This window comes from Coenobita brevimanus, chromosome 26, assembly GCF_032717465.1.
Source record: "Coenobita brevimanus isolate Jiangsu-jjx chromosome 26, ASM3271746v2, whole genome shotgun sequence".
In the NCBI taxonomy this organism is placed as follows: Eukaryota; Metazoa; Arthropoda; class Malacostraca; order Decapoda; family Coenobitidae; genus Coenobita; species Coenobita brevimanus.
The window spans coordinates 1990001-2001402 of record NC_136979.1 but is presented as its reverse complement, the minus strand read 5'-3'; positions in this window follow the sequence as shown (position 1 = coordinate 2001402).

Sequence of the window (11402 nt, the reverse complement as noted above, 5' to 3'; positions counted from 1 at the left end):
CTCCCAGTCTCCATTCTTCCATATATGCACTCTCCCATCTTATCTCTTCACCTCTTCTTCTTTTATTTAGTTATTTATTTATGCTTTCCTCTCTTTCTCCTTCCTACCATACAACCTCCATAACTATCTTAGTCATTCTTCAATCCATCTACACACGTATTATCCTACCTTATCTTTTCACCTTCTCGGCCTTCCTCTCCTCTCCTTTCACCCTCCCGGCTCTCATACACTGCTCTAGTCCGTCTCATTCCACATTCGTTCCGTATAGCTCCACATCGGCTAACAGTCCCACAAACATCACCACGACAGTAGCATAACCCCTGACGACATTCTGGCCTGACACTCGTAAAGCCCAAGTTAAGATGTCAGCGGAGGTCAATTTGCTTGCGTTTAGTGGAAGAAACCTAACTACAGTTCTTGTAAACAAACCCTCAGATGTCAAAGGGCTGCATTTATAGATGCGACAGCGTGTGAACACAATGAGCCAGACCAAAACCGTTTCGAATGTCAACTTTTGACGAATGAAAAATGAAAAATACTAACTTTAGATATTTCCCTCTACTGTTCTAAACTTATGGCGAATAAAAAGAAAAAACTAACTTTCGATATTTCCCTCTACTATGTTTTTATGGCACGATTGATATGGAAGATTTTATAAGGTTATTTTTCATAGCACCTCCGACATAATGTGCCCAGACGAAGGGAAATATGGCCAAAATTCGTTGGAGCTTTTTCCGGGGAAAGGTGATATGTCACTGATATTAGGGGGGGGGGGTGAGGGAATCTCCCCTTAACCCATTTGTCTCCAGCCTCTCCCCAGTTCCTTCCTTATCCCTTCATTTCTATAAAACCTTTGCATTTTTACTCACTTTTATTTCTTTCACATATATTTCCTTTGTCCTTCCACTATACTCTTCCTCCCACTTTAATTCTCTAATTCCTTCCTTTCACCTACAACCCTGAAAATTGACAGGCTTCATCTTTACCTTAAGCCTGTCATTAGTATAAAGCTGCACAAAAGGTTAACTGTTTATTGAGATTTAACATCCATACTCTATGACGCATCGTGAGAAGCGGGATCGAAAATCTTGACATTGACAGACTTTGCCTTAATCATAGGCTTAAAAGATATGTAAAGTAGGAAACCAAAAGGTGGCCCGGTTACTGACATATCGCATTCACAAGCTCCGATGAACTGGACAGGTAGCGGGGGTTGAGGGAGCTTTAAAAATCAACAGGTTTCATCAATACCTCAGGCCCAGTGTGTTAGTAAATTGCACAAACAAAGGTGGCCCGGTCATTACAGTATCATGCCCACAAGCTCTGATGCGCTGTGGTGGATCTGATGTCAATACCCCCAAAACTATAGCATTTCTCCTCACTGTACACCAGGAAATAAAGTTGACTAGTAATTTTATAGGAGGAGGACAATTGAGGACTAGCAAATATCGCATGATGATAGCGTTTACTCTTACTTTCAGTGATGGAAGTATAAAAGCTAGTCACAAAGTCTTCAAACTACAAGAGAGCCTTTTCTCACGTACTGAAGGTAATTATGGGTAAAAGACATTAGAACTCATCGTCCAAGCATTATTTATAACTAATGCATAGGTCAGACTCACAAGTAATTTTTTAAACTATCAAGGTACGTGTCACTGTGCAATAAACGACATGTAAACAATATTAAATTCATTAGGCTGAATAAAGATACGCCCTTTTTCAGGAATTAAATCTTGCTCACCTAAATTATACTGAAGGGTCACAAGGAATCCACGATGAAAATTTGTATAGCATGCTTCGCTGCAATGCTAAACAAGTATTCATCAAAAGTAAATATTTGCAACACACACTGCCAGCATCAGGAAGGCATATTCGGAATAATTACACAGTTGCAGTAATAAAAAAACACCAACAATAGTACTGTCAATGATAGGCTGGTGTGAGTATGCTGGTGGTGAAAAAATAAAGGTCAGAAATAATAATACACTTTTTGCATCTGAATCTGTGGCATGAATAATTAATACGATCCAGTTCCTGTGTATTTAGAAGGAAGTGTAATCAGTGCGATTGCTTTTAGTGAGACGGATGCACTACACACAAATCAATGAATTAAAGTTAAGGAAAATAGCCGAATCAGAAAAAAAAAAAAAAGTGTACCCCTCGATCTTTAAACACAGTCATCATTACTTTCATTTACATTTTTAGGTGTAATATTTTTTACAAGCCTCTTCAGCCCGTGGACGTCAATATTAGTTTGCTCCAGCTATTGTCAAACTTGTATATTAAGTATAGGGGATTTCCCCCTCGTAGTGAAGGGGTTACTGAGGACTCCATAAAGTTTTTCCACTTCAAATATCCTCTCCAAAGCCCCATAGAGTCGTCAGGAGATAGTAAAAATAAAATAATAATATGCCATATAACTGAAAGGCTGAGCTTTTCTCCAAATTTTTATTTTATTTTATTTTTTTGCGTTTTTATCACTTTTCTGAGCCGTTTTATCTGCAGGGAAAGAGGGTCTCTCTCTCTCTCTCTCTCTCCTTACCTGTTCTCCTGCCCATTATCTTCTTTCCCCGTTCTTCATATAGTTTCCTCCTCTCTCCCGACTTTCCCTCCTTCACATTCTTCTCTCCATTCGTGTCTGTCTCTCTCCTACATAGCCCTCTTCTCTTCCAGCTTTCCTCCCTCCCTCCTCTTTCTTCCTCCCTAATTCCCTTCTCCCTCCCTCATTCTCTTCTCCCTCTTAGTTTCTTTCCTTCCTGTCATATATCTCTCCTCCCTCCCCATTTCCCATCACTTCCCTCTCCTCTCCCCTCCCCTTCCCTCCTTCCTTTCATCCCTTCATACTCTTCCTTCCTCCTCCTCCCTTCCTCCCTCCCATATATTCCCCTCTTCCTCCCCCTTCTCTCCTTCCCACTCCCTTCCCCTCTCTCACTCCCCCCCCCCTCTTTTCTTTTATTCATACTCTTTCTCCCTCCCTAATTCTCCTTAATTTTCTTCTCCCTCTCGCTCTCCTTTCCTCCCTCCCATCCTACAATATCCCTCCTCCCTCCCCTTTCCCCTACCCATTTCCTTCCCCTTTTTCTCCCTCCCTCTCTTTTTCTCCAGGTTTAATAATCTTCCATCCTCGATAATTCTCTTCTTCCTCTCCGTTCCTCCGTCCCTCCCTTCCATATACACCCCCTTTCCCTCCCCGTTCTCCCCCCAGGCCCTCCTCCTCTCCCCTCCTCTCCCTCTCTCCCCGCTTAGGTACACACGGGCGTTTTGGGACATTAAATGGAGAGAGTATTTCATTTCTGCGTGTGGTAAATGGGGCGGGAATTATTTTAGGGACTGGTGGGGGGTTCGCTTGGGCGCTGGTGGGGTGGGGGTGGGGGGAGAGAGGGGGATTATGGTGGGGTGGGAGTGGGGAGGAGGGGTTGTGGTGGGGTTGGGGTGGGGAGTGAGAGGGAGGTTATGGTGGGGTGAGAGAGGGGGATTATGGTGGAGTGGGGGGAAAGAGGGGGATGATGGTGGGGTGGGGGTGGGAGATGGAGGGGGATTGTGGTGGGGGGAGACAGGGAGGTTGATGGTGGGGTGGGGGTGGGGGAAAGGGGGGTGATGGTAGGGTGGGGGTGGAGGGAGAGGGGAGGTTTAAAGAGTGGGGGAAGAGGCAGGGATATGAGAGAATAATGGGGAAAGAAGGAAGGAATAGAGAGAAGCCGGGAGTGAATGAAGGAAGGAGAGGAGAAGAAGAGTGAAAGAAAGGTTGAGAGATAAGGAGGAAGGGAGAGAGAAGAGGAAGGAATAATAAGGATAGAAAGAAGAACATGGGAGGAGGAAGACGAAAGGAGAAGGACCGAGGAAGGAAGCAATTGCAAGAGGAAGAAAGGAAGAAGAACAATGGAGAAGGATAAAGGAAGCGAATGAGTGAGAAGAGAAAAGCAAAAGGAAGATAGCAAGCAAATATAAGACATCACGCAAGGTAAGGAAACATTAGCATAAAAAATACTGAGATTATTAGAGAAATGAAAAACAAAGGAACTACAAAAATAAAGAATGTAGAAGAGACAGTCAGAAAGAGGCGAGGAAAAATGAGAGAGAGAGAGAGAAAGAGAGAAGGGGAGGGAGAGAGAGAAGGGAAGAGGGGGTGAATAATTCAAGATGGAGGGACGGAGGGGGAGGGGAGGAGGAGGAAGTACGGGAGAGGGAAGAACACGATAATAAAATGGAGGGGAGGAGGGAAAGAGAATAAAAGAAAGAGAGGGAGAGAGGGAGAGAGAATAAATGAAACAGTGAGAGAGGGAAAGGAAGAGAGAGAGAGAAAAAAAAAGTGGGACGAACCAGGAAGTGAAAAGGAAAAGATGTGCTAAGGAAAAAAAAAGAAAAATTACTTAAATGATTATCTATGGGAGAAAAAGGTAGAGAAAAAAAGGATTAGGATGCATTACTTGAGAGAGAGAGAGAGAGAGAGAGAGAGAGAGAGAGAGAGACGGCGAGGGAGCCATATGGAAGTAAATGATGGAGCAATATTGAGGGAGGGGAGGGGTGAGGGAGGGGAGGGATGGGGGAGGGGAGGGGTGAGGGAGAAAATCGGCAACACATGAGGTAATGGGGAGAAGGAATCGAATAGTGATGAGGTATGGGGTGGGGGGGAGAGGGGAGGAAAGGAGGAAAGAGAAAGAGCAAAGGAAAATAGAGAAAGAAGAAAATGGATAAATGATAAAGAAAAAAAGTAAAAAGAGAAGACAGGAAGGAAAGAGGAACAGTAAAGAGAAAAAGAGTAAAGGAAGGAAAGGGAATATTAGAAGGAAAATAGGGATATAGGGAAAAAGATGGATAGAAGGGAGAGAAGAAGAAGGAGAGAGAGACTGGGGTAGAGGAGGAGAAGGAAAGACAGAATTGAGATAGAGAAAGATTCAGAGACAGAGGTAGAGAGACTGTAAGAGATATTGGTCGAGAGAGAGAGAGAGAGAGAGAGAGAGAGAGAGAGAGAGAGAGAGAGAGAGAGAGAGAGAGAGGTGGAAAAAAAGGAAGAGATGGGCATAAGAAACAGGAAGAAAGGGCGTGAGAAAGGGAAGAGGGGTCGGAAGAGAGGCAAAGGTAATGGAATGGAAGAGGAAAGGGCACGTGTTTGTGAGGATTTATGGAGGAATGCCGGAAAGGGAGGGTGAGAAAGGGAATGAAAGGGAGGAAATATATAGAGGGTGAAAAGGGAAGAAGGGAAGGGTGAGAAAGAGAAAGAAAGGGAGGGGATATATATAGAGGGTGAAAAGGGAAGAAGGGAAGGGAAGGAAAGGGAGGGAGCATAAAAAGGGTGAAAAAAAAGGGGGGAAGGAAAGGAAAGGGAGGGAGTATAAAGAGGGTGAAAAAAAGGGGGGGAAGGAAAGGAAAGGGAGGGCAAGAAACGGAGGGAAAAGAAAGACAGCAAGGAAAGGAAAGGGAAGATGAGAAGGGAAAGAAACGGAATTGTGAGAAAGGGAAGGAACTGAAGGGCAAGAAGGGAAGGAAAGGGAGGGTTAGAAAGGGAAAGAGAGGGAGAAGAAAGTACAAAGGGAACAAAGAGGAAGGGTAAGGAAGTAAGTATAAATGAGTCAACAGATGAATAAGGGACAAACCAGCAACAGACCTAATGATTTTTTTTTAAGCTGTAGTAAAGGATAAGGGGTAAATGAAGCGTCTGTTCTGAGCCAAAAATAAGGAAAGTAAAGCAGAAAGGCTCCCCCATCCACCAGCCCCTCCAGCTGAAGTCAGCAGGAAATAGTGAGAAGGACTACCATGTTACATCGAAATACTGTCATAGATATTTTACAGGCACACATGAGTGGAAATTATGCTCTATTTTAATCTGAGAGGAAGAATAATATCACGTTAACATTGGATAAATTAGGGATACAGAGAGTGAGGTAAAAGAGAGGGGCGTAACGGGGAAATGAAAGAGGAGAGGTAGGGAGGAAGAGTAATAGAGATGTGTAGGAGGAAGGGAGGGAGGTAGGGGAGGAACGAGAGGGAAAGAAGGAAGGAAAGAGGAAGGAAGATATACAGGAAAATTAGGAGAGGGTGGCAAGGAAAGAAAATAAAGAGAAAAGAAACAGGAGGAATATTGAACGAAAAGAGAGGGTTAAAATTTAAAGAGAAGATGAGAGGAAAGAGAGGAGAGGAAGGAAAGAAAAAGGGAGAGGAGAAGAGGAGAAGAAAAGAGGAGGGTAAGGGTAAGCAGATGATACGAGAGCTTCAAGAGGGATGAGAGAGGCATAAAGAGGATGAAGAGGATGGGGAGAGCGTGTGAAAAGGTGATAAAGGATCATACTGAGAGCGTAATGAGTGTGTGTGTGTGTGTGTGTGTGTGTGTGTGTGTGTGTGTGTGTGTGTGTGTGTGTGTGTGTGTGTGTGTGTGTGTGTGTGTGTGTGTGTGTGTGTGTAAACTTGCTGTGTTATACTGCTGGTGAAATTTATGTGGGTGATGAGGTATCTTCCATTCGCTGATTTAAGAGATCATCATCATCATCATTCCAACCATGATTTTCGATAATTTATGTGGAAATCATCATCATCATCACCATCATCATCATCATTATCATCATCATCATCTTCATCATCCCAAGCCTGATTCTCAATAATTTATAAGGCGACCATCATCACCACCATCATCACTGTCCTAACCACATTTCCCAGTAAAATACGTAGCAAGCAAACACAAACATACCCTAACGAAAACCCGCCATTCCTCACCGCAGCATTCATCACTCTCACGATCCTTCCACCCAAAACAAGAGTCCTGACGTAATTAATCCCTCAATCCTGCGTAGGAACAAATAGCACCCCCCTCCTCCCTTCCAAGACACCGCGCCCCTTCCAGCGCTCTTCAGGAGTTTCAAGGGCCTCTCAGACAAAGCCGGGGCTCGAGGTTGCAAGGTGAGGAACAAAGAGGGGGAGGTTGAGGCGTCAGAGGGATTGCCAGACGATTGAGGGCAGGTGAGAGTTACGAAGCTGGAGATTAAACGTGGATGCTACTGCTGTACAAGGTGAGGGAGGGCAATGGGGAAAGTACACACAGTTCGGGTAGGAGGAAGGGTGGAGTGTGGGTGAGAGAGCTGATCCAAGAAAAAGCCAAGAAAGGGACACTGCGTTGGTAAGAAAATTCATATAAATTGGTATGCTGTGAGAAGATAGGGTAAATGCAAATAAATAAATAACACAAGCACAAATAAATAAATGCTATAGAGAGGTTACGGTAAAGGGAGAGAGTCTGAGAGAGCAGAAACAAAGATATGCCAAGAGTGTAATGCCAGAAAAATTAAAATACTCGTTTATATAGCATTCTATGTCGCTTTAATATCAACATTATAACATTAAGAGTATAATTATAAATCTAAAGGGGAGGGGGGTTACTGTATGGGGTGAGACGAGACTTAAGGTAATGCCAAGAAAGTTACTGTGCCTGTTGAGAAGAAGGGTAATGTATGAGAAGATAAAATTATAAATGCAAAAGAGGGGTTCCTGTAAAGGGTGATAAATGCCAAGTATTACTGCAGCGGTAGGATGATTCAGATGCAAAACTAATTCAATAAGGATAGATTTGGAGAGGGTAGAGACACTTTGCTCCATGGGTGATATAATTTGTGATGGAGGGGACGGGTATGGGTTGCTGAAGCTATCCATTGTTGGGGATAAAGAAGGATGAAGAAATTTGGGGATGTGTTGCCCATCCTGTCACAGAGGGGATTTTGCTTTTATGGGAAAGTTTTATGTTGTCTGTGAGAATGTAATGTTTTATAATGGGGAAAATTGGGCAGTAGAGGAGGAAGACTTGTACTGGTTTGAGAATACTAAGATGAGGACGACCAGATGATTGTGGAGTGCATCCCGGAAATACACAACAACAAATGGCAGAGATCGTCTGGAATTGGAAACTGTTGTAATTTGTTGGGGGAGATGAGGGTGGTTTGGACATGTGCAGAGAATGGTGTATGAAGGTGGATGAAAAGATCTAAGAGAGTGAATGTAGAGGGCTGAACATCAAGAAGTAAAGCGACGAATAACATATATACAGAAAGCACGAGAGGTAAACTATATTTATACACAACGGTACTGGTAAACATTTTGACGCACGCACTGATGGAAGGGCAGGCAGAGGAGGTGCATCGATATGGCTATACATACACATAGACAGATATACATACAAAGAACGACAGGGAAGGCAGAGGACATACATCGTTATGGCTATACACAGACATATACAGATACAGATATAAAGAACGACAGGGAGAGAAAAGTTAGAAAAAAAAAAAGGGAAGTAAAGCCTTGGGCACAATCTGTATATTCCACGCGAACAGGTGAAAACTGAGAGAGATATATATAGACATCTGGATATAGTCTGGCTCTGAACGGCTGAAGGGCATAGACGGATATGATACTGTTCCTTTCCTGTGCCTTTTACTCCCACTGCTGTACGGGCGAGGATAAAAGTTCTATTACACCACTGCTTCTATGAGCCGTCTTCTTGTTATCGTGGGAGGCTTCGTTGCACAGCAGAGTTCATTAAGTAGGGTTACACATCTGTTTGTATTGTTGTATTGTCCACTGTTAGTGAGATGTGGAACTGTTTCCTTTACTGTCTTAGGTAATGAGGCAAAAAGTATGGTGAGAAATAGAGGAGGTGAGAATTACAGAGGAAGAAACCTGATGAATCTTACCAAAGTTGATAATTAACGGGTAGGGAAACGTATCAAGCCTCCCTCAGCTTAGGAATATTATCCACCAGAAGAAAGTGAGAAACAGAGAGGGTAAAAATTATAAGGCAAAGACCTGACCAATCATGCAAAAAAGGTTCATTAATGAGAAACATGTTAAGCCTAACTCAGCTAAGGAATATCAGCAAAGAAAAGTGAGAAGCAGAGCAGGTGAGACATGAGGCGAGCTCTTGTGCCCGCCTGACGCAATTGAAATAAACACCGTACAGAAATACACTCAGCTCGAGGCAAAACACTCCATAAAGGGATTAATCCTTAGTTTGGAAAACGCACGAGACGAGGATAAAGTTAACAGCAGAGCCCCCAGCCAAGGGTTCTAAATATATATCATGAAAACTGAATGGAATACCGAAGACTACAGGCGTGGGTGATTGTGAGAGTGAATGTTGGAATACAGAGTTCATATACAGAGCTGTTAGAGTGACTGCTACAACTTAGAGGACTTCATATACGCAGGTGTTTGTGAAGGTGACTTAGAATTTAGAAGACTTCACATATGTAGGTGTTTGTGATCGTAATTTATTTTATTGTGCTGTGTCTGCAGCCGTCCCACTTGTGAATGAGATATGAAAATAAATAAATAAATAATGAAAAATGAATAATTAATAAAGGCAAGATGAGTTAATCCCTTCATGGCCACGTAGTCCTAAGTTCCCTTAGTCCAGCTGACGTCAGACGATTTTATTCAGCTAAGCGAGTCACAGAAGCCTGAGGGTGTTAATACCACCACCATTAACTCTCTCCTGGTATAATAACTCTACTGCTCTATGTCCCTCTCTTCCCCCAGACGATTTTATTCAGGATAGAGTGTCAAATGATCCTCGGTGTTAAAAAAATCATAGTGCCATTTGCATCACCTTTGTTCCCACGTACAGTCGCCTCAAAAAGTAATGACAGTATTTAGCAGCTTTCGATTTCCCAAGTACAGTCGCCTCCAAAAGAGATGGTAGAGTATTCATAAGTTTTCGGTCATTGACAATGCACGTATTCTTCCTTATATCAGGCAGTGCAGAGTGACCGATGCAATCTGAAACACTGTCATCACTTCTTGGGGCGACTGTACACAAGGAACTGAGAATTGAAAAAAAAAAAAAAAAAGTCTCCATGATCATTTTCTAGGTCTTACTTAACCTCTTGAATCAACTGAGGTAGTTTACTGATTTTCACTACTTTCAGACGATTTTATTGAACTTAGAAAAATCCTCTCTTACTGAAGGATTAATGAGCCTTTAAAGTAATCCTTGTTATTCTAAAAATCTCTCTAGACCTGAAAAATAGTCTTAACAAAAAAAAAATACGTCGTCGGAGGGAATAGGTTAAATTAAAGTTCTTTGACTTTAACTTGGCCTAGATTTTCATTCCTTTGCAGTCTTTTTTTTTTTTTTTACTTGGCCTAGATCTTCATTCTTTTGCAGCATTTTTTTTTTTTATCTCGTGGCTCAGTGGCAGGGAAAGACAATACTGCAACTCCTTGTCCTTTCCATAGACGTTCTTCGTGACTAGTATCATGTTTTAGTGTTAATCTATTCTTGCAACTCAGCATTCAACATAGAGAGATGCCAAGTTCAGGCCAAGTTAGAGTAAATAGGGTATAGTTTCATTTTTCTAGGACTCTGATTCTTAAATTTTTGGCTGCGAGATACCTACTTAACATATTATTTCTGCTAACATAAGAATTTTTTCCATAAATAACGGAAAACTTTGACACTAAAAACATTAAGGACAATTCTCTCTCTCTCTCTCTCTCTCTCTCTCTCTCTAGCTTACGACAGGTGGTTTGATAGAAACTCAAGAAAACAGTGGTACGTAACTAACACTTTAAAAAGCTGACAGTGATGTGGAATTAGGTGGAGGTGGGATGGGGGTAGGATGCCTGGTTTTCTGTCTTTTCTAGCCACAAGGTCAATCTGTCTCACCTGTCCTAACCTAATCTAACCCAACCTAACCTAACCTAACCTAACCTAGTCTAACCAAACCCCTAACCTAACATAACTGAGCCTTAGCCCAACTTACGTGATCTAGCCTAATCTAATCTTATCTAAGTTGACCTAACCTAACCTAACCAAGCCTGATCCACTTCCATTCTTGTAAGTGACACTGAAGGCAACTTAACAACGTTTCCTTAGCGACTTATTTAGCATATTACACCTTAGCATTATCTCGTCTGCTACTGATATCGTTTTATGGTCACAGTTTACGTCAGTGCAGCACAGAAGGACCTGGACCCGGGTTGGTGGGTTGGTAGGTGGGTGGGAGGTTGGTGGTGGGTGGGTGGGGGTGGGGGGTGATGAGGGCGAATGTTGGGTCAAGATGAGATACATTTTTCCCCCTCCCCTTCCCCCAAAGCCGAGAATATGGAAGAGGGGCTGATCCGGGATGAGGAACGAAAATATAGGCAGAAACACACACACACAGCCGCACTCACACAAAACAAATACACACAGCCACACACACACACACACACACACACACACACACACACACACACACACACACACACACACACAAAACAAATACACACACAGCCACACTCACAGAAAAGCAAACAGTCACACTCACAGAAAAACAACCACAGTCACACTCACACAAAGACACACACACTGCCTCACTCACAGAAAAACTAACACACAGTCACACTCAGAAAAACAAACACACTTTTTTCCACACAATCAC